At 43.5% G+C, this 25,097-nt stretch overlaps 1 pseudogene; it reads right to left on the bottom strand.

The window, feature by feature from the left end:
- Positions 1-5,446: 5,446 nt before the first annotated feature.
- On the bottom strand, positions 5,447-6,638 carry LOC147986065 (uncharacterized; annotated as a pseudogene).
- Between the last annotated feature and the right edge of the window lie 18,459 nt (positions 6,639-25,097).

The raw sequence follows: 25,097 nt of genomic DNA, 5'->3' as shown, positions 1-25,097 counted from the left end.
AACAAAAGTATATTTGATATATGTGTATTATTGATGTGTACCTTACTAGTACTCCTAGTAGCACCTGGGTATTAGATACCGGTTCAGTTGCTAATATTGGTAACTTGAACTACGAAATTAACGGAGACTAGCTAAGGGTGAGGTGACGATGTGTGTTGGAAGTGTTTCCAAGGTTGATGTGATCACCATCGCACGCTCCCTCTACCTTTGGGATTAGTGTTGAACCTAGATAAATGTTGTTTGCATTGGTGTCTGCGTTGAGCATGAACATGATTAGATCATGTTTATAGCAATACGGTTATTCATTTAAGTCAGAGAATAATGGTTATTCAGACTACATGAATAATACCTTCTATGGTCATGCACCCAATGTGAATGGTTTATTGAATCCCGGTCGTAGTTATACACATGTTCATAACATTGATGCCAAAAGATGTAGAGTTGATAATGATAGTACCACTTTCATGTGGCACTGCCGCTTAGGTCATATTGGTGTAAAGCGCATGAAAGAACCTCCATTCTAATGGACTTTTGAAGTCACTTGATTTTGAATCACTTGACACATGCGAACCATGCCTCTTTGGCAAGATGACTAAAACCCCGTTCTTTGGAACAATGGAACGGGCAAGTGACTTACTGGAAATCATACATGCTGATGTGTGCGGTCCGATGAGTGTTGACGCGCACGATGGATATCCTTATTTTCTCACCTTCACCGGTGAATTGAATAGATATGGGTATATTTACTTAATGAAGCATAAGTCTGAAATGTTTGAAAAGTTCAAGCAATTTCAGAGTGAAGTTGAGAATCATTGTAACAAGAAGATCAAGTTCCTTTGATCTGATCAAAGGGAAAGTACTTGAGTTATGAGTTTGGCAATCACTAAAGACAAGGTGGAATCGTTTCACAGTTGACACCGCCTGCAACACCATAGCATGATGGTGTGTCCGAACGTCGTAATCGAACCTTATTGGATATGGTGTATGATGTCTCTTACCAATCTACCGCTATTTTGGGGGTTATGCATTAAAGACAATTACGTTCACTTTAATAGGGCACCATCTAAGTTTATGGAGATGACACCATATGAACTATGGTTTGGCAAGAAACCAAAGTTGTTGTTTCTTAATGTTTGGGGCTACGATGCTTATGTCGATAGGCTTCAGTCAGAAAAACTCGAACCCAAGGCAGAAAATTGTATCTTCATATAATAACCAAACAAGATGATTGGGTATAACTTCTATCTCAGATTTGAGGGCAAAGTGTTTGTCGCTAAGAACAGGTCCTTTCTTGAGAAAGAGTTTCTCTCGAAAGAATTGAGTGGGAGGAAGATAGAACTTGATGAGGTTGTTAAACCTTCACTTCAACCAGAGAGTAGCGCAGCACAGGAAGATGTTTCTGTGGCAACTATGACAGTTGAAGAGAAAGCTAATGATGATGATCATGAAGCTTCAGATCAAATTACTATCGAACCTCGTAGGTCGACAAGGGTGTGTACAACTTCTCAGTGGTAACCCTATCTTAAAGGTCATGTTGTTGGACAACGATGAACCTATGAGCTATGAAGAAGCGATGGTGGGCCCGGATTCCAACAAATGGCTAGAAGCCATGAAATCCGAGATAGGATCCATGTATGGACTTTGGTGGACTTGCCTGATGAATGGCAAGCCATTGAGAATAAATGGATCTTTAAGAAGAAGACAGACGCTGATGGTAATGTCACCATTTGTGAAGCTCGACTTGTCTCAAAGAAGTTTCCGACAAGTTCAAGGAGTTGACTATGATGAGACTCTCTCAATCATAGCGATGCTAAAGTCTGTTAGAACTATTTTAGTAGCTGCTGCATTTTCATTTACGAAATCAGGCAGATGGATGTCAAAACAAAGTTTCCTTGACGGTTTCCATGAGGAAAGGTTGTATGTGATACAACCGAAAGGTTTTTGTCAATCCTAAGGATGCTAAAAGGTATGCAAACTCCAGCGATCCTTCTATGGACTGGAGCAAGCATCTCGGAGTTGGAACATATGCTTTGATGAGGCGATCAAAGCATTTGGGTTTATACAAAGTTTGCAAGAAACTTGTATTTGCAAGAAAGTAAGTGGGAGCACTACAACATTTCTGATAGGTATATATGGATGACATATTGTTGATCGGAAATGATGTAGAATTTCTAGAAAGCATAAAGGGTTGTTTGAATGGAGTTTTTCAAAGGAAGACCTGTGTAAAACTGCTCACATGTTGGGTATCAAGATCTATAGAGATAGATCAAGACGCCTGATAAGAGTTTCACAGAGAACATACCTTGACATGATCTTGAAGGAGTTAAAGATGGATCAGTCAAAGAAGGAGTTCTTGCCTGAGTAGTGAGGTGTGAAGTTAAGACTTGAAGCTCGACCACGGCAGAAGAAAGAGAAAGGACGAAAGTCGTCCCCTATGCCTTAGCCATAGGCTCTATACGATATGCCATGATGTGTATCGTGATGTGCCTTGCCAGGTGTCTGGCAAGGGGGTACAAGAGTGATCCAAGAGTGGATCATTGGACAACGGTCAAAATTGTCCTTAGGAATGAGGAAATGTTTCTCGGTTATGGAGGTGATAAAGAGTTCAGCGTAAAGGGTTACGTCGATGCAAGCTTTAACACCTATCCGGATGACTCTGAGTAGCAAAACGGATACGTATAGTGGAGCAACCATTTGGAATAGCTCCAAGTGGAGCATAGTAGCAACATCTACAATATGAAACCGAGATTTGCGAAGAACACACGGATCTGAATGTTGCAGACCCGTTGACTGACACTTCTCTCGTAAGCATAACATGATCAAACCCTAGAACTCATTGAGTGTTAATCAAATGGTGATGTGAACTAGATTATTGACTCTAGTAAACTCTTCGGTTGTTAGTCACATGGCGATGTGAACTATGAGTGTTAATCACATAACTATGTGAACTAGATTATTGACTCTAGTGCAAGTGGGAGACTGTTGGAAATATGCCCTAGAGGCAATAATAAAATGGTTATTATTATATTTCCTTGTTCATGCTAATTGTCTATTGTTCATGCTATAATTGTATTAACCGGAAACCGTAATACATGTGTGAATACATAGATCGTAATATGTCCCTAGTAAGCCTCTAGTTGACTAGCTCGTTGATCAATAGATGCTCATGGTTTCCTGACCATGGACATTGGATGTCATTGATAACGGGATCACATCATTAGGAGAATGATGTGATGGACAAGACCCAATCTTAAGTGTAGCACAAGATCGTGTAGTTCGTTTGCTAAAGCTTTTCTAATGTCAAGTATCATTTCCTTAGACCATGAGATTGTGCAACTCCTAGATACCGTAGGAATGCTTTGGGTGTACCAAACGTCACAATGTAACTGGGTGGCTATAAAGGTGCACTACAGGTATCTCCGAAAGTGTTTGTTGGGTTGGCACGAATCGGGACTGGGATTTGTCACTCCGTATGACGGAGAGGTATCTCTGGGCCCACTCGGTAATGCATCATCATAATGAGCTCAATGTGACTAAGGAGTTAGCCACGGAATCATGCGGTACGGAATGAGTAAAGAGACTTGCCGGTAACGAGATTGAACGAGGTATGGGGATACCGGCGATCGAATCTCGGGCAAGTAACATACCGATAGACAAAGGGAATTGTATACGGGATTGATTGAATCCCCGACATCGTGGTTCATCCGATGAGATAATCGTGGAACATGTGAGAGCCAATATGGGTATCCAGATCCCGCTATTGGTTATTGGCCAGAGAGATGTCTCGGTCATGTCTGCATGGTTCCCAAACCCGTAGGGTCTACACACTTAAGGTTCGGTGACGCTAGAGTTGTTATGGGAAATAGTATGTGGTTACCGAAGGTTGTTCGGAGTCCCGGGTGAGATCCCGGACATGACGAGGAGTTTCGGAATGGTCCGGAGGTGAATATAGATATATTGGACGAAGGGTATTGGAGTCCGGAATTGTTCCGCGGGTACCGGGTGACGACCAACGTGTCCGAAAGGGGTTTCGGAGGCCCCGACAAGTATTGGGGGGGCCTTATGGGCCAAGGGGAAGGGGCACACCAGCCCACTAAGGGGCTGTGCGCCCCTCCCACCGCATCTCACGTAACCAAGAGAGGTGGGGGCGCCTCCCCTAGGGCAGCTGCCCCTCCTGGCTTGGGGGACAAGTCTCCTAGGGGTGGGGGCGCCCAAAACCCATCTAGGGTTCCCTCCCTGGCCGCCGCCCCCCTAGATGGGATCTGAAGGGGCCGCCCCCCTCCCCCCTTCTCCTATAAATAGTGGGGGGTGGGAGGGCTGTCACAAGAGCCAAACCCTTCCCCTGGCGCAGCCCCTCCCCTTCTCCTACAGCTCCTCCTCATCCGTAGTGCTTGGCGAAGCCCTGCCGGAGAACCACGAGCTCCATCACCACCACGCGGTCGTGCCGTCGGAGTTCTCCCTCAACTTCTCCTCTCCCCTTGCTGGATCAAGAAGGAGGAGATGTCCCCGGGCTATATGTGTGTTGAACGCGGAGGCGCCGTTGTTCGGCGCTTAGATCGGAATTGACCGCGATCTGAATCGCTGCGTGTACAACTCCACCAACCGCGTTCTTGTAACGCTTCCGCTTAGCGATCTTCAATGGTATGAAGATGCACTCCCTCTCTCTCGTTGCTAGTATCTCCTAGATTGATCTTGGTGACACGTAGGAATTTTATTGAATTATTGCTACGTTCCCCAACAATAATACCATAAGAAGACAAGAAATTACTAAATTTACCATTGATATATTTAGTACCATTATCGGGGCGTAATATTTTCACATTCATGCCAAACTGGTTATGCACCATATTAAAAAAATCTTTGAATGCAGGGAGAACTTTAGATTTATGCTTTGGGAGGTACATCCATGTGCACCTACTAAAACCATCAGTGAAGGTCAGATAATATCTATCCCCTGTGAGGGCAGTTACAACTGATGAACACCATACATCCGAATGCACCACATCAACTTCTCTCATTACTACTAGGATAATTGGCTCTAGTGTGTTTAGCCAGTTCACACACATCACACAAAAGGTTCTCCTTACAATAATTTTTAACTTGAGATGGAAACATGCGACCAAGGGCTTGGAATGACAGATGCCCTAGTCTATAATGCATTAGCAGAAATTCATTAGTGGTCAAGCTATTCATCATACTGAGGGCATACGGAGATGGAGACGAGTTTGTACATGAGTGAGGGTCGAAGGATGCCTTGCAATTACGTGAGTTTGTAATTGAACTAACTGACAAGAGGTCCACTAGAAAATTAGGGACATGCAAGATTGGGCTTAAGGACAGAGATGGAGTACAATTAACGTTCCCATAACCCATTATCGGAGCTAAGGATCCATCAACTATGCGTACCCTATCCCTTCCAGAACAAGGAGTATATGATGAAAAGTTCTTAGATGAGCCTGTCATGTGATTTGTGGCCCCTGAATCAATTATCCAAGATGTTAAAAAAATTCTTCGTACCTTTCCCAGAATGAGCATCAAATGTAGCTTCAGCAGGGCCTTCTTAAGTATTCGCCATAAGTTTGCCTTTGAATTCTTCAAGTGCTTGGGTTGTTACAGCATACCGTTCTCCCCCAAATAAAGTAAGATGAGCTCGATCTGGCCTCCTTGCATTACTACCGCCACTAGTGAATCTGTTAAATTTTTTCGGTTGCCATCCAGGAGGATAACCAACTATATCAAAACAACTCTTCTTCAAATGGCCTGGTTTTTTACAGTGGTCACACACCATATTAGGCTTTCTCGTGTAGTCAAATCTAGTAGCATTTGCTTGCTCATTTCTTGAAGTACCAGGAGACTGAATTTGCTTAACTGAAGATAGTGCAGCTCTGCTATCAACATTTGTTTGTGAATTTGTGATCTGATTGGCCAGCCGTGTTTCTTCCTCAAGTATACTTGAGATGGCTTGATCCAATGTAGGCCAATCTGCTGTGGCTTGTATGAGTTGGGAACGGAGATTGAACTCTGAGTTCAGACCATCAAGAAAAGTCTGAACCAACAATGGTTCAAACCACTCTTGAAGGAGGGGTACGTCCCTGGGATCATGTGCCTTAAATGATCTAAAATACTCCAGGTCTCTATAGAGTTTCTTGATTTCTCTCGCAAATTCAGTCACTGTCTTCTACTCTTGCTTGATCTGCCTCAATTCATGGAAAATCCTACTAACTTGCATCTTGTTTGATTTCCCTGAGAACTGTTTCTCAATGCTTATCCACACCTCAGCTGCAGACTGAAACCCTTCAACTTGTTCCCTAACAGTCTTCTCCATCAACCCCAACAGCCATACCATAACTCGCTTTTGATTCTGATCCCATTGCTCTTGTGTGACATCCGTTGGCTTTTTTTTTACCATCCTTCAAAAATTTCTGAAGTCCATGTGACTCTAGAATCAATGTGGCATTCCGAGACCAGCTAAAAAAATCACCCAGACCAGTTAACCTGACAGGATTCGGTTCCAGGGTCTTCAAAATTTCATAAGTACTGCTTGTCTTTCTTTGTGCCTGCTCCATCAGCTGTGAAATCATACGCTACATACTTTCACACAATTTCTCAATACCGGAATCCCTACTGGTATCTCCCATGACCACTGAACAATTAGTGTATTTCTAGGCTCACACACAGTTCAATCCTCTCTACACCGAGTTACCACAAAGCAGGAAGATTCAATCCACCACAAGCTGCTGGACTGAAAACACTTCTACCTTATTGAGAGAAAAGGCAATGCCAGCTGGTCCGTGGTAGTTCCTACTTAAAGCAGCATAGGAATACTTTAGAGTCACTAGTAGAAAACCCCCATTCGCCCCGGTTGATAAGGGCCTTTTGTCCCGATTTGTGAACCGGGACTAAAGGGTCGTTAGTAATGCCCTAACCCTTTAGTCCCGGTTCTTACACGAACCAGGACAGATGGGCCTCCACGTGGCCGGTGCGCCGAGCCCAGGCAGGAGGGCCTTTGGTCCCGGTTGGTGGCACCAACCGGGACCAATAGGCATCCACGCGTCAGCATTTTAGGGGCTGGGGTTTTTGTTTTTTTGAAAGGAGGGGGGTTGGGGGTTTTGGGGGTTTAATTTAGGTGTTTCAAATATTGTGTTTGCTAGCTAATTAATAGAGAGAAGTGTCCTCTCTTATGTCCTTGCTTGGACGATGTTATATATACATATATATAGAGAGGACTGGACACGCTAGCTAGTAAGCAAATAAAGGAAACAGAAGATCGTCATGAACATATGCATATAGAGAGAAGTGATATCGACCACCTCTCCTTCTCCGAGAGATTGGTCGAACAACAAGTTCTCGTAAATCTAGCCGACACTACTGGCTACATATATACAATAATTATCTCTTACAATATAATCTCCTAATTATATATGAACACATGGTCCACATAGTATTCTCCGCTTCAGCGATCACATGGTCAAGGAAGAATGCCGCCAATTCCTCTTGAATTGCTCGCATACGATCTGGTGCTAGGAGTTCATCCCGCATCCGAAACATCTAATTTGAACAAGGGGGTCAATACATATATATATATGAATAAATGAAACTCAACACAAATGATGGTAATAAAATAAAATTGTGAATATTATTGCTTACGCACTTCATATTGTTCGTCAGAGTACCCTCGTTCACAGGTCGTGTGGCGGATGGACTCGCAAACGTAGTATCCACAGAAATCATTCCCTTGTTCCTGCCACAACCACTTTACAAGAAATAAAGGTCAATCAAACTGATAAGCAAGCATGCCAAATGGTATTGATGAAACTAGCGCTTGAATCACTAGGAGATGCGCGGAACATGTTACTATGGTACTTACTTTCGGGTGTCTAAATTGCAGCTTCTTCGGCAATCCCAGAGCTTTTTTGGTAAATTTTCTCCAAACCCTGCCAGACAAAGAAAACAATTACTTGATATATCAGGAAATGAACAAAGTTGCTGATATGGTGGATAATGATCGATTTAACTTACTTCTCGAGCATTTGAGTCATGTACGCATACTCCTGGGGATCTTTTCGTCTCGAGTCTAAGACGGTTACTAGTCCCTGCTCAAGATTAATCTCTAGGAGAATATAGTGGAACCTGCGCATGCATGCATAACTCATCAATTACATTACTATAACCTGGACTAATAAGGGAAACCGAATATGCACAAGACAGTAACACTCACTTGAAGTTGTAAGGAAAGAGTATTATATCTTTGTTTTCATTTATTACCAACGATCGTAGCAAGTTGGCCTCGGTATCTTCGACATGATATTTAACCTCAGTTGCATCTATGAGATTTGTGTTAATGAACCCAATATCACCAATTTGTCTTTTATTCAATTCAGCGATCTTCAATCTGCATAATATAGTGAGGATAATTATAAATACATGCAATGAAAGAGCTGACCTATATAGAGAGACTTAATGATAGAAGTAGTACTACTTACAGACAGTAGCAAGTGACCGTTGCTTTATCGAGGGCCTTTTGATTGAAAAACCGGAAGAACTCCTCAAATGGAACATTCAACAGTTCAATTCCAACGAGGTCATGCTCCTCTCTAACTCTCAGCGTCAAAGTATCCCTCCCCCCCAGACTCTCTACAGGTTTTCATGTACCAATCATGGAATCTTCGCATCATCATTGTTATAGATCTTTCATCTTGAGGAGAGGCTTCTCGTACTCGTATTTGTGTTCCTCCACCTCCAAGAACTCGTAATGTACATCGTCGGGCAGGTAATCTCCAAGATTGCTATAATCGGGCACCATCCTCGGATCATTAGTAGGCACCTTGAGCGGGGGGCACGATTGGTTCGCTTGTTCGCCGAGCTGGGGAATTTTTTCCCAGCTCGTCGTTCTTTTAACCTTTGATCACTGACAGTACTTCCCTACCGCTCCGCTTCAACAAATGACTTTGCAATAATGCGGACATAGTTGCCTTTCGGCGGAGACTTTGCTGGTTTTTTCAGGGCAGCCAGAGTGCACTTCGCTTTCACCGGATCTACCTTCTCCTCCGGAGGTGGATGTTTCTTTGCTTTCACCCCTTCAAAGAAGTTCCTCACTTCGGCTCGCGCGATCTTGGCGTTCTCCTCCGGGGTCCTCTCGTATGGTAACTTCTCTGGAGTCTTCAGAGAAGGATCGAATCTGTATTGCCTCCCGCCTCTGGTTGTACTGCTAGACGCCGGCAGAGCAGACGGAGCGGCTGCGGCTGTCTTCTTTCCTTGCTTACGAGGTGGAGGAGACGGACTACGACGCGCCGGAGCAGCCGGAGCGGCGGCGGGTCTCTTCCGCCCTTGCTGATGAGGCGGAGAAGGAGGAGGCTGGCTTCTCGGGCGCGCCGGCACAGGCGGAGTGCCGCCACGCGCCGGAGAAGGAGGCTGAGTGCCCTGATCACTCGCCGGAGGAGGAGGCGGAGCGGGAGGCAGAGTGCCCTGACTCGCCAGAGGAGGAGGAGGAGGCGGAGGCGTCTAGTTCAGAAGCTTGATGAGCTCCTTCCTCCATAGGCATGGAGTCAATAGACAAGAACCCAGCCGATTCTCCCCTTCACCGGTAGGGTAGTTGTAACACCCCGAGACCGATGTGCCAGTTGTCGTTCAGTTATTCGCTGTTGTTGCGTTGTCTTTGCTTGCGTGTCATGCATTGCATATCATGTCATCATGCGCATTTCATTTGCATACGTGTTCATCTCATGCATCCGAGCTTTTTCCCCGTTGTCCGTTTTGCAATCCGGCGCTTCGTTCTCCTCCGGTGGTCATTCTACCTTTCTTTCTTGGGTGGGGGTTAAACATTTCCGGATTGGACCGAGTCTTGCCAAGCGGCCTTGGTTTACTACCGGTAGACCGCCTGTCAAGTTTCGTACCATTTGGACTTCGTTTGATGCTCCAACGGTTAACCAAGGGACCGAGAAGGCCTCGTGTGTGTTGCAGCCCAACACCCTTCCATTTTGGCCCAAAACCCACCTAACTCTGCCCCATCATCTAGAGCGTTCGATCACGATCGCGTGGCCGAAAACCGCACCTCATTTGGACTCTCCTAGCTCCCTCTACCTATAAAAGAGCACCCCCTCCCCGAAATTTCGGATGAAACCCTAGTCTTCTTCCTCCACCGCGCATCCGGACGCGTCTGCACGCGCCGGACATGTCCGCTCACTCCCGCCACCTCACCCTAGCCAATCAGTGCTTGCCACATCAGCTCCGCCGCCGCCTCATCCAACCGCGCCCACCTTTTTGTTTTTTTGCTCTGTTGGGCTTGCCCAGTTTCAGCCCGATCATGTTTTTTTCAGTGTCTGCGAATTTGTCCAATTATTCCAGGGATTTCCAGTTTTACAGATTAGACCCTCATGTTCATGCATTTAATAACTCATGAACCGTGCATCGGATTAAAATGATTTATATATGAAACTTGCTCAGAATTTTGTGAAGATTAATAATAACCAAATTTCATCCATGTTTAAAATATTTAAATGTTGTTTGCATTAGTTTGCTCCTATGCCATGCTAAAATGATTTAATTCATAACTAAATAACCGTAACTCCGAATTTAATAAACTTTATATGTAAATGGGGTGGAATTTTGCCTAGTTTAACATGGTGGCATCATCTTGCATGTTTAACAACTCTAAAATAATGTTTAGGGCAGAACAGTACCAAACCTTAAATTATGCATATGAGGATTTTCCGGAATTGTTGTTCGTTGCTTCCGGCCTCATTTAAATTTGCCTAGATAGGTAGTTTTGTTGTGCTTCACCTCTTGCCATGTTAATCAATATTTAATATTGTTGGGGTACATAAACGAGAGAGAACTAAATAATTGATGTGGTGTTTCGTCAATATGCAACCCGTTGCATATTGAGCTCCACTAATTTGTAGGATTGTTTGGGCCCTTTGCCATGCCATGCTTCATTAAACCGGACATGCATCATACTCGTTTGTGCATCATGCCATGTTGATGTGTTGGTTGTTTACTATGTTGTGTGCTTCTTTTCCGATGATTGCTTCTTCGGGTTGGTTCCGATAACGTCGCGTTTGTGAGGATCCGTTCAACTACGTCCGTTTGTCTTCTTCATGGACTCGTTCTTCTTCCTTGCGGGATCTCAGGCAAGATGATCATACCCTCGAAATCACTACTATCTTTGCTATGCTAGTTTGCTCGCTCTTGCTATGCCAATGCTACGATGCCTACCTTTTGCTTGTCAGCCTCCCAAATTGCCATGTCAAACCTCTAACCCACCATGTCCTAGCAAACCGTTGATGGGCTATGTTACCGCTTTGCTCAGCCCCTCTTATAGCGTTGTTAGTTGCAGGTGAAGATTGAAGTTTGTTCCTTGTTGGAACATGGAGATGTTGTTCCTTGTTGGAACATGTTTACTTGTTGGGATATCACAATATATCTTATTTAATTAATGCATCTATATACTTGGTAAAGGGTGGAAGGCTCGGCCTTATGCCTGGTGTTTTGTTCCACTCTTGCCGCCCTAGTTTCCGTCATATCGGTGTTATGTTCCCGGATTTTGCGTTCCTTACGTGGTTGGGTTATAATGGGAACCCCTTGACAGTTCGCTTTGAATAAAACTCCTCCGGCAAGGCCCAACCTTGGTTTTACCATTTGCCACCCAGCCTTCTCTTTTCCCTTGGGGGTCGCGCGCCCAAGGGTCATCATTATTTTAACCTCCCCCAGGCCAGTGCTTGTCTAAGTGTTGGTCCAACCCAGAGCACCGTGCGGGGCCGTCCCTTGGCAACTTGGGTTACGTTGGCTCCCGTACGCTTAGCTTATCCGGTGTGCCCTGAGAACGAGATATGTGCAGCTCCTATCGGGATGTCGGCGCATCGGGTGGTCTTGCTGGACTTGTTTTACCATTGTCGAGGATGTCTTGGAGTACCGGGATACCGAGTCTGATCGGAATGTCTCGGGAGGAGGTCTATTCCTTCGTTGACCGTGAGAGCTTGTGATGGTCTAAGTTGGGACACCCCTGCAGGGATTTGAACTTTCGAAAGCCGTGCCCGCGGTTATGGGCAGATGGGAATTTGTTAACGTCCGGTTGTAGAAAACCTGAACTTGACCTTAATTAATATGAGTCAACCGCGTGTGTAACCGTGATGGTCCCTTTCCGGCGGAGTCCGGGAAGTGAACACGGTTGTTGGAGTTATGCTTGACGTAGGTAGTCCAGGATCACTTCTTGATCATAGTTTCTCGACCGCGCTTTGCCTTCTCTTCTCGCTCTCTTTTGCGAATATGTTAGCCACCATATATGCTAGTCGCTTGCTGCAGCTCCACCTCATACCTTTACCTTACCCATAAGCTTAAATAGTCTTGATCGCGAGGGTGCGAGAGTGCTGAGTCCCTGTGGCTCACAGATACTTCCAAAACCAGCTTGCAGGTGCCGTTGAACCATGCAGATGACGCAACCAAGCTCAGGAGGAGCTCGATGAAGATCTTGTCCTTTATGTTGTTTCGTTTTAGTTGATCAGTAGTGGAGCCCAGTTCGGGTCGATCGGGGGCCTTTGTCCCATTTGGGGTTCTTCTTTTATTTTGGTTCCGTAGTCGGACCATGTGTGTATTCGATTGATGTAATGTTTATTCATGTAATTGTGTGAAGTGGCGATTGTAAGCCAACTATGTATCTCTTTCCCTTATGTATTACATGGGTTGTGTGAAGATTACCTCACTTGCGACATATGCCTTCAATGCGATTATGCCTCTAAGTCGTGCCTCGACACGTGGGAGATATAGTCGCATCGAGGGTGTTACAGTAGTCAAGCTGGAGGTCCTCAAATCCCTCCGTTATTTTGTCCACCATCACCTTGGCATATCCTTCTGGAATCAGACTAGAGTGAAAAGTTGCGCCGGGTTTAGTAGGTCGAACAGAGCCGACATCCGCCTTGACTTTGAAGTTCTGCCATTGCGTCATAAGGTGGCAATGTTGAGACTCCGTGATAACATCCATGTGGTAGCTAGCAGGAGCCGTTAAGACATGCTTCGGCTGAAGCAGCTCGGTGGAAGCCACACTGCTTCTCCGCTGAGATGGCGGGGTAGCTTCGGGGGTAGTTTCGGCAGGTCGCTTGCTGCGAGCTACTTCTCGTTCCTCTAGCGCTTGAACCCTTTTGTGAAGCGTCTGAATTTGGGCATGCTCCACTTTTTTCCTCCTCTCCTGGCATTTGTAACCGCCTGCGTCCGGAAAACCATCCTTCCACGGAACAGAGCCTGGCGTGCCTCGTGTCCGTCCAGGGTGCTTAGGATTCCCGAGGGACATTGTGAGCTCGTCGTTCTCTCTGTCTGGAACGAACGTCCCTTGCTGCACTGCATCGATATAGTGCTTTAGCTTCTTGACTGGTATGTTCATTTGCTCGTCCGTCCAAACACATTTCCCTGATACAGGGTCCAAGGTTCCGCCAACCCCGAAGAACCAAGTGCGGCAACGGTCTGGCCAGTTCATTATCTCGGGTTCGATCCCTTTATCAAGCAGATCATTCTCAGCCTTGGCCCACTTAGGCCGGGCTTTGAGGTAGCCACCTAACCCCGTGTGATGGTGAAGCTTCTTCTTTGCAACACTTTTCTTGTTTGTCGCCGACATCTTCTTACTCTTTTCCGATGTCTTGTAGGCCACAAATGCGGGCCAGTGATCTCTGATCTTCTCATATCTGTCGATGAGTTCTGGTGTCTCTTCATTGTCGACAAACGTTTTTAGCTCATTCTTCCACCTCCTAAGTAGGTCTGCCATCTTCTTAAGAGCATGAGACTTGATTAATTGCTCTTTAACTGGCTTCTCTGGATCCTCCTTTGGCGGTAGGGTGAAATTTGCCTTCAGCTTAGTCCAAAGATCATCTTTCTGCATATCATTGACATAAGACACCTCAGGGTCTTCATTCTTAGGCTTACACCATTGCTGGATGCTGATCGGGATCTTGTCCCTAACAAGAACCCCGCACTGAGCAGCAAATGCTTCCTTTATCCGGATGGGTTCGATCGGCATGCCATCGCGCGCGATTGCTGTGATCTCAAACCTTTCATCCGAGCGCAACTTTTTCTCCGGGCCTTGTCTCTTTACCAAAGTTGTGCTCGATCCGGAGGGCTAGAAGAAAGAAGAATTAGACGAGAGTTAATTAATATGTGTACATACCAAAACAATGAATGCATCAATTAGCTAGTCATCACAGGCTTAACTAATATATTTACCTGGCCGGACTCTGTTCGGTCACCGGAGCCATCACCACGGGCTCCTTCTTGCACCAGCATTGGGTCACCAGAGCCATCATAATCATGTCTTTCCTCCTCCATTCTTCGATCACCGTAGCCTGCTTCTTCTTCACCCTGTTCTGCTTCCAGACCATCATTGTTGTTAAGATACGACATGACATCACCTCCTGTTAAGATTATGTCCCCAACACCCATTCTTGTTCCTCGTCTCGTCCGAACTCCATTGTTTCTGCAAATATTACAAAATGGCAATGATTACACAAACATGACAGCATGTGGATATATTAGTGGCAAACGTAGACCTAGCTTATTCCGGGTTTGGGGTGGCCTCGGCAACGCTTCAAGGGTAGGGGCGCGGCGGGAGGGGGTAGGAGACCGACATCGTTTTTTCTAGGGTTTGGGTGTCCTCGAGAGTTTTGGTCGAGCGAGAGGGCCGCGGGGTGCTCCCGTGGTATAAGTTATCACGGTCAAAGTTATCCGGGAGGGGGTTATATCGACAACGACGACATACATACATGGGAAAATAATGTTATCATGGAGGGGGTAGGTCGAACCCCCCTTGTGTTGAAGTTATCGGGACACGGGGTATATCGACAACGACATATCCGATAAAAAATAAGAAGACGAAGAAGAAATAAAAAGAGGAGAAGAAGATATTAATAGAGGAGAAGATTGAAGAAAAAAAAGAAGAAGAAAAAGAGGAGAAGAAGAAAGAAATAGAGGAGAAGAAGTTCTCCTCTATTCCTTTCTTCTCCTCCTCTTCTTTTTCTTCTTTTTTCTTCTTCTTATTTATTTCTCCTCTTCTTCCTCTCCTCTTCTTCTCCTTTCTTGCTCTTCTTGTTTTCCCTTTTCCTCTCATTCTTTTTCTTCTTCTTCCTTTCCTAGCTAGATATATAAAACTTTTCTAAAATGTAACTTTTGCATACATACATGGGAAAATAATGTTATCGGGGAGGGGGTAGGTCGACCCCCCTCGTGTTGAAGTTATCGGGACACGGGGTATATCGACAACGACATATCCGATAAAAAATAAGAAGACGAAGAAGAAATAAAAAGAGGAGAAGAAGATATTAATAGAGGATAAGATTGAAGAAAAAAAAGAAGAAAAAAAGAGGAGAAGAAGAGAAAATAGAACATTCTATTTTCTCTTCTTCTTCTCTATTCCTTTCTTCTTATTCTTCTTCTTCTTCTTCTTCTTCTTCTCCTCCTCTTCTTTTTCTTCTTTTTTCTTCTTCTTATTTATTTCTCCTCTTCTTCTCCTTTCTTCCTCTTCTTATTTTCCTTTTTCCTCTCATTCTTTTTCTTCTTCTTCCTTCTTAATATCACTTAGCAACTTTCTGACAAAATACATGAAGTAGTATTGCTTGTTTTTTCTTAAAATGTTCAAATAGAAAATTTAGAAAAAAGTAAAGGTTTTGCCTAATGCATTTTTCATATGAATATACAAACATTTGCATATTCTACAATAATTAATATCACCAAAAAAATCTATGAACAGAAAAAAATTGTAACTTTTCTAAAAATCCATCTTTTGCATACATGAACATATATATACACAGAGAGCATACATACATATATACATTTTTATAAAAATGAAAAAAACAAAAGATCTAAAAAAAGGACATATACACGCTCCTTCTTTTCCTTCTTCTTCTTCCTTCTTCTTCCTTCTTCCTTCTTCCTCTTTTCTTCTCCAACATAACACATTTTTTTTCTTAAATGTTACATATGAACATATAAAGAGCATTATACAACATATACAGAGCATTATATATACAATGAACATACATACATACATCTTAAAAAAAATTAAAAATAGCCCGTGGTGGTCGGCGACGGCGACGATGGTTGGCGGTGGCGCTTACGGATGGCATGCGGGGACGACAATGAGAAGGAAAGGGGAGGAGGCAGGGGCTCACAGCGCGGGGAGGGGTCGAGGTCGCCGGCCGGAATCGGTGTGGCGGCGGACGAACGGCCTCGGGGATGAACGGGTCGCGGGAGACGGCGTGGTGCTTCCCCGGAGCGACGACGACGATGGGCGCGGGGAGGGGTCGGGGCCGACCTGAGGCAGAGGCAGTGGCGCGTGGGGCAGGGACGGCGACCGAGCGACGCGGGGCAGCGGTGGCGTCGAGGCGGCGAGGTCGGGGCAGCGGTGGAGCAGGGCGGTGATGGCGTCGGGGCGACGCGATGAGGCGGACGGCGACGACGCGGGGTGGCGCGCGGCGACGGGGGCGGCGATGATGGGCGGGGGCGACGACGGCGGCGGCGACGGGCACGGGCGACGGGGCAGTGGGCGGCGGGGCAGCGGGAGAATGAGGAACTGAATGAAAATTTCACAAGTGTTTTCTAATATACCGAGAGGATTGGTCCCGGTTCGTGGAACCAACCGGGACCAATGGCCCCCTTTAGTCCCGGTTGGTGGCACCAACCGGGACCAAAAGTCTCTTTTCAGCAGCCCAAAGGGTGGGAAGCGGAGGCCTTTGGTCCCGGTTGGTGGCACCAACTGGGACTAAAGGGGGGCATTGGTCCCGGTTGGTGCCGCGAACCGTGACCAATGCACCCCTTTAGTCCCGGTTGGTGGCACCAACCGGGACCAAAGGCCTTGTGCTGCCCCGCGTCAAAAGTTTAGTACCACCTCGCTAGCTGAGAGAACTCGAGAGTGGTTTATAAGCGTTGCTGCGCCCACCCTCTCGAACTCCTCTCAATTGTAGGCTTTCGGGCCTAACCGTACGCTGTGTGCCTGTGGGCCTACTGGGCCTCCTGCGGGCCTGAATCCTGGCCCATGGTAGGGTTTCTAGTCGTATTCACGCCGTGGGGGCCCGGTAGGTGGCACTTTTTTTTGTTTTCTTTGTTGCTTTATTTATTTTATTTTGTTTGTACTTACAACAAAATACTTATTGTTGCTATTTTTATTTATTTTATTAAAGGTTAGTTTTAATTATTTTTCTTTTAGGTCACAAAAATTATAAACTTTCTGTTAGTGCCATTAGTTTTCAAATTTGTTTTTTTGTTTTCTTTGTTGCTTTATTTATTTTATTTTGTTTCTACTTACAACAAAATACTTATTGTTGCTATTTTTATTTATTTTAGTAAAGTTTATTTTTAATTATTTTTCTTTTAGGTCACAAAAATTATAAACTTTCTGTTAGTGCCATTAGTTTTCAATTTTTTTTGTTTTCTTTGTTGCTTTATTTTTTTTATTTTTTTCTACTTACAACAAAATACTTATTGTTGCTATTTTTATTTATTTTATTAAATTTTATTTTTAATTATTTTTCTTTTAGGTCACAAAAATTATAAACTTTCTGGTAGTGCCATTAGTTTTCAAATTTGTTTTTTTGTTTTCTTTGTTGCTTTATTTATTTTATTTTGTTTCTACTTACAACAAAATACTTATTGTTGATATTTTTATTTATTTTATTAAATTTTATTTTTAATTCTTTTTGCTTTTAGGTCAGCAAAATTATAAACTTTCTGTTAGTGCCATTAGTTTTTTCTTTCCATTTTTTTCTTTTGTTTCTTGCATTATTTATTTTCTCTTAGTGTTATTATTTTGAAAGTCCTGATGTGTTCACATGTAATCCAGTCGATGCACTGCTCCGGGTGTTTGGAGCGCAGACTGTTTTTGTGTTCATTGACATACGGGGTCACCAAGGTAGAGTTCTGTAGAACTGTATAGTGTGCTTGAGACCAAGAATATCCGTCCCTGCATATTATTGAGTCCCCTCCCAGCGTGCCTTTTCCTGTCAGTCTCCCCTCATACCGCGATTTAGGGAGACCTATCTTCTTAAGGCCAAGAATGAAGTCAACACAAAACCCAATGACATCCTCTGTTTGATGGCCCACGGAGATGCTTCCTTCTGGCCTAACACGGTTACAGACATATTTCTTTAGGACTCCCATGAACCTCTCAAAGAGGAACATATTGTGTAGAAATACAGGCCCCAGAATGACAATTTCGTTGACTAGATGAACTAGGACGTGCGTCATGATATTGAAGAAGGATGGTGGGAACACCAGCTCGAAACTGACAAGACATTGCGCCACATCACTCCTTAGACTTGGTACGATTTCTGGATCGATCACCTTCTGAGAGATTGCATTGAGGAATGCACATAGCTTCACAATGGCTAATCGAACGTTTTTCGGTAGAAGCCCCCTCAATGCAACCGGAAGCAGTTGCGTCATAATCACGTGGCAGTCATGAGACTTTAGGTTCTGAAACTTTTTGTCTGGCATATTTATTATTCCCTTTATATTCGATGAGAAGCCAGTTGTGACCTTCATACTGAGCAGGCATTCAAAGAAGATTTCTATCTCTTCTTTCGTAAGAGCGTAGCTGGCAGGACCTTCATACTGCTTCGGAGGCATGCCGTCTTTTTCGTGCAAACGTTGCAGGTCCTCCCGTGCCTCAGGTGTATCTTTTGTCTTCCCATACACGCCCAAGAAGCCTAGCAGGTTCACAAATGTTCTTTGTCACGTGCATCACGTCGATTGAAGAGCGGACCTCTAGGTCTTTCCAGTAGGGTAGGTCCCAAAATATAGATTTCTTCTTCCACATGGGTGCGTGTCCCTCAGCGTCATTCGGAACAGCTAGTCCGCCGTGACCCTTTCCAAAGATTATGTGTAAATCATTGACCATAGCAAGTACGTGATCACCGGTACGCATGGCGGGCTTCTTTCGGTGATCTGCCTTGCCTTTGAAATGCTTGCCTTTCTTTCGACATTGATGGTTGGTCGGAATAAATCGACGATGGCCCAGGTACACATTCTTCCTACATTTGTCCAGGTATATAATTTCAGTTTCATCTAAACAGTGCGTGCATGTGTGGTATCCCTTGTTTGTCTGTCCTAAAAGGTTACTGAGAGCGGGCCAATCGTTGATGGTTACAAACAGCAACGCGTGCATGTTAAATTCCTCCTGTTTGTGCTCATCCCACGTACGTACACCGTTTCCATTCCACAGCTGTAAAAGTTCTTCAACTAATGGCCTTAGAAACACATCAATGTCGTTGCCGGGTTGCTTAGGGACTTGGATGAGAATTGGCATCATAATGAACTTCCGCTTCATGCACATCCAAGGAGGAAGGTTATACATACATAGAGTCACGGGCCAGGTGCTGTGGTTGCTGCTCTGCTCCCCGAAAGGATTAATGCCATCCGCGCTTAAATGAAACCATACGTTCCTTGGGTCACTTGCAAACTCAGGCCAATACTTTCTCTCGATTTTTCTCCACTGCGACCCGTCAGCGGGTGCTCTCAACTTCCCGTCTTTTTTACGGTCCTCACTGTGCCATCGCATCAACTTAGCATGCTCTTCATTTCTGAACAGACGTTTCAACCGTGGTATTATAGGAGCATACCACATCACCTTTGCAGGAACCCTCTTCCCGGGGGGCTCGCCTTCAACATCACCAGGGTCATCTCGTTTGATCTTATATCGCAATGCACCGCATACCAGGCATGCGTTCAGATCCTTGTATGCACCGCGGTAGAGGATGCAGTCATTAGGGCATGCATGTATCTTCTAGACCTCCAATCCTAGAGGGCATACGACCTTCTTTGCTGCGTATGTACCGTCGGGCAATTCGTTATCCTTTGGAAGCTTCTTCTTCAATATTTTCAGTAGCTTCTCAAATCCTTTGTCAGGCACAGCATTCTCTACCTTCCACTGCAGCAATTCCAGTACGGTACCGAGCTTTGTGTTGCCATCTTCGCAATTGGGGTACAACCCTTTTTTGTGATCCTCTAACATGCGATCGAACTTCAGCTTCTCCTTTTGACTTTCGCATTGCGTCCTTGCATCGACAATGACCCGGCAGAGATCATCATCATCGGGCACATCATCTGGTTCATCATGATCTTCAGCAGCTTCCCCCGTTGCAGCATCATAGGGCACATCGTCTGGTTCCTCTTGATCTTCAGCAGCTTCCACCATTGCAGCATCACCGTATTCAGGGGGCACATAGTTGTCATCGTCCTCTTCTTCTTCGCCGTCTTCCATCATAACCCCTATTTCTCCGTGTCTCGTCCAAACATTATAGTGTGGCATGAAACCATTGTAAAGCAGGTGGGTGTGAAGGATTTTCCAGTCAGAGTAAGACTTCGTATTCCCACATTTAGGGCATGGACAACACATCAAACCATTCTGCTTGTTTGCCTCAGCCACTTCGAGAAAATCATGCACGCCCTTAATGTACTCGGAGGTGTGTCTGTCACCATACATCCATTGCCGGTTCATCTGCGTGCATTATATATAATTAAGTGTGTCAAAAACCATTACAGAACATCATGAATAGATAATTAAGTGACCAAATTAATAGAAGTTCATCATCATATTAAAACCAAAGTACATACATAGTTCTCATCTAACAACATATAACTCTCCAGAGCATCTAATTAATTAAACCATACATTGAAACTATGTAAAACATTTCAATGCGAAAACAAATGCGATCATAATCGCAACCAAGGTAACAATTGATCCAACAGCATAATGATACCAAGCCTCAGTATGAATGGCATATTTTCTAATCGTTCTCATCTTCAACCGCATTGGATCCATCTTGATCTTGTGATCATCGACGGCATCTGCAACATGCAACTCCAATATCATCTTCTCCTCCTCAATTTTTTTATTTTTTCCTTCAAGTAATTGTTTTCTTCTTCAACTAAATTTAACCTCTCGACAATAGGGTCAGTTGGAATTTCCGGTTCAACTACCTCCTACATAAATAAAATCTATGTCACGTTGGTCGGCATAATTGTCATAAACAATAAATGAACCAAATAGTTATAAAAAGATAATATATACCACATCTGAATCATAGCCAGGATGAGGGCCGACGGGGGCGGATACCAAAACCATCGCACTATATAATAACAAGCAATAATAAAAGTAAGAAAATTGGACAAGTATCTATCTAAAGTAAGAATTTTTTCTTTCAGAAAGAAGATAAGAACAAGAGGCTCACCACGGTGGTGCCGGCGACGAGATCGGCGCAGGCGATCGACGGTGGTGAAGACGGAAATGGGACGTGACGGGCCGCTAAACCTAGAAAAAATCTCGAGGAAAATGGAGTTTTGAGGTCGAGCTTTGAGAGGAGAAAGCTTAACTAGTGTGGCTCGGGCATTTCATCGAACACCTCATGTGCATAGGAGGTGAGCTAGAGCACCACCAAGCCCTCCCCTCGCCGGCCAGAGAAAAACAGAGCACTGGAGTGCTCTGCTCGCGGGCGAGGGGTATATATAGGCACCTCATTGGTCCCGGTTTGTGGCATGAACCGGGACTAAAAGGAAGCCTGTGGTCCCGATTCAAGCCACCAACCGGGACCAATGGTGGTGGGCCAGGAGCGAGGCCCATTGGTCCCGGTTCGTCCCACCAACCGGGACCAATGCCCCCACGAGGCCCGGCAGGCCCCTTCCAAACTGAACGGCCATGCGTGCACAAACAAACCAGACGGCATGCTGGGCATCAGCTGCGGGACAGAATATTGCCTTGTGGACTTGCGTTGCAGCCGTCAGCACGACCATTGCTGGCCAGCAGACTGACTAGATGCATGGGGCGTAGGTGGAGAGAAGGAGGAGCACAAGCAGAAGTATGATGGACATCATTTTGCCTTCTCTTGCTTTGTCCATGGCCAACGATCTCAAACAGAGAGCGGCGGTGGCGGCGGCTTGCAGCGAGGAAGGCGATAACGAATAGATTCATTTTCTTCGCTTGCTCTGTTTAAAAAGAGGTTGTGGGTTCTTTTTTTAACTAGTAATAATATACATGCAATGCACGTTTATATTAGATAGGATATTAGTTGCACATTATATTAGGTACGATATATCTATTGCAGGTTAGTATATTTGATAAGATATCAATTAATTTTTTCGCGGGAACGGTAGGATATTAATTACAAAGCAGATTTCACGGGATAGCGTTGACTCAAAACGTGTTTATAATCAATGGCCGTGGTGGGTAATTAGAGCGTTAAACGTGTTTGGTGCTCAACATTGGAGAGATTTGAACCGCTAGATAACATGATTTGACGGTCAAGATGGTTTGAATCTGCCTCTTTGGGTCTTTTTATATTGGTATAGATACAGAAGAAATACTGCAGTTTTGGCAATATTGCAGTTTCAAATACTATAGTTTTTTAGTTGCCAAACAACTCACAGTAATTAAAACCGTAGTAATTTAGAAAACGGTAGTATTCCTATAATACTTAGAAAAAACTGAGCTATCAAACAGAGCCTCAGTGTTTTCTTTTGAGATATGCTATATAAAACTCAACTAGTTAACATAATTTTTTAGGTAATTGCACTGTGCTTGAACTTGCAAAATACAACAAACTGATTTTATAACTTGGCATATTCAATAAGATTCAAATCTCAGTGAGGAGCGTGTGTGGCCTATTTTTTGTTTTTCTTTTTCCAGAAATGGGGTTCGAACCAGCAACCCATGGCACGGAACCTTTTTGCTGTAGGGCCTTGGGTGCAAGACATCAAGGAAATGCTCAACTCATTGATGGATTTCAAGGTTTCTTGGGTTCATCGGTTTGGGAATGTTGTCGCTCATAAACTAGTTAAAGTAGGAGTAGGAGAGGAACGGTGCGAGACTTGGTTAGCTTCGCCACCAGATTTTATCTTAGATGTAATTTCTGATGACATTTCAGACTTTGTTTAAATAAAGCGGCATGAAGTTTCCCTAAAAAAAGCAACCCATGGCACGCATGTGGGTGTGGCCAGCCAGTAGACCAAATAACCAAAAAAAATTAAAGACAGTACAGACGTAAGCGTTCATACAAACACGTATACACTCACTCCTATGAACACATACATGCACACCCCTATGCAGAAATTTTGAAATTAATTCAGGAATAATGCGAGCACTAGGACTTGAACCCCGGTGTGCTGGGAATAGCACTATCCCTATAACCATCCAACCACAAGTTGGTTCGCATATTTTGTTGTTTATATACTATAAGGCTGATCAACAAAAATGAAGTATTAAAAAAACATCTATAACTTTATTCATACTCATAACAATTATAGCTACACTGATTTTGACCTAAAGATTTAAGAAAATACAAAGTAATTCCTATGACTAAGAATTACCATGAAATGTCTTGAATACACCTTCTTTGCGGTATCAATCTCCGCTCGAAGAAATACTCCAAAGACTTCGGTAAAGAGGCTGCAATTGGACTGGAGCAACTATGTTGTCACTCTTTCATCCACACGAACATTGTCACTAATGGTTTTTGAAAGCGTCTTTGAGTCACCCATCCAAAAAGATGGGAGAAAGTAATTCTTCAAGCAATATAAATGTTGGGTCAATTGTTCGAACTTGTACCACTACAAACCACGACATATAATGTTATAAAAGATAAATTTCTGTTTATAACATAATGTGTTGGTGTGGGTAAAACAGACCACAGTGAAACCCATTTTCAATGTGTTATTTTTTTCCATTTAGAAATTTGCAAAAAAGTATGTAAATTATAATTGTGTGTGTGTTATAAATAATATACATATAATTGAAATGAAATACATATAAAAAGTTCATATAATTTCATAAAATATCTATGGAATATTTCAACAAAAAAATTATGAAAATAAATTTATAATTTTACAAAGTGCTAGAATTTTTAATAAATTATTTAAGTAATTTTATAAATTTTTGTATATTTAAACAAATCACCATATAATTTTAAAATTTTCCAGGTTTTAATAAAATATTCATGCAGTACATAAAAGCGTTCATGCTTTAAGTATTTGTTTGTGTTGTTTTAAAAACCTTATACAATACATAAAATTTTTGTGTGTTTTCAAAAGAAATGAGCCTAGTGCGCCTTCAGATTGCAGATTGTCACATGAATAATATTTGAATCATATAAAAAATTAAAATTTATAAATATTTAAAATTGTATGAATATTTTTTAAAGTAACACCTGGATTCTTTCTAAAGTGACATGTAATTTTTTCATTCTTTTTAAAATTATGTTTGTTATACAGTCACAAATATACATATTACACTTTAGAAACATGAGACCTTTTTAGTTGGAGTGGTATCCGAGGCTGTTATATAACATTTGGTCAGATGTTTGAATCACAGACCCAACACATTTTTATGTTGTTCCGCCTAGTGTATATAAAGTGTATGGATCCCTACAACCCAACAAGTGGGTGGCGATCGACTAGCTAGACACACCTACATGCTAGCAGCAGGTCACGTGTTCGAACTCTGACTAGACCAAAGTTTTAGGCCCCCTTTGGAGACCTTTGGTTTGTAGGAATGAATTCATATTCCTATGTAGGATAGGAATCAATCCTTCACATTTTAAAAGAAAAGACATAAGCCTCGACTTAGTGAAAAAAAAACCTATCCTATGCACCAAATGACATCTTTTTCTCTATAGGAATTGAGATACATGTCATCTCACTTCTTGTGATTTTCGTATTCCTATATTATTCATCCTATGAACCAAAGGAGGCCTTAATTTTTATTCTAGAAATGTGTGTTGTTTCTCTCCAAGGTCCTATTTGTAAGAAAAATAATTTTAGGGTTTATTTAAAAAAACTAGGCCACACGCCCTCTTTCCTACCATCCAGTCATTGACAGCGGGCCGCATGCCACGTTGCATGCCTTGTCAGCGTATACAGATGAGATTTGAACTGTATTTGCACGTTCATGCCAAGTTATGAAACCAGTTTGATGTATTTTTCAAGTTCAAGCACAAAAGTGAATACCCATGACCAGTTTAAGCACCACCATTGTACTTATGGTCTCATTCATTTCGTCAGCCGTTGGATATTTGCCGCATCGCGATTTGCGTTTTGTCGAGTTGGTGAAAGTTAATCGCACGGAGGTACCATAATTG

This window comes from Triticum urartu, chromosome 2A (genome assembly GCF_056163025.1).
Source record: "Triticum urartu cultivar PI428250 chromosome 2A, HENAU_Tu73, whole genome shotgun sequence".
In the NCBI taxonomy this organism is placed as follows: domain Eukaryota; kingdom Viridiplantae; phylum Streptophyta; class Magnoliopsida; order Poales; family Poaceae; genus Triticum; species Triticum urartu.
This window is presented reverse-complemented; position numbering and strand designations above follow the sequence as displayed.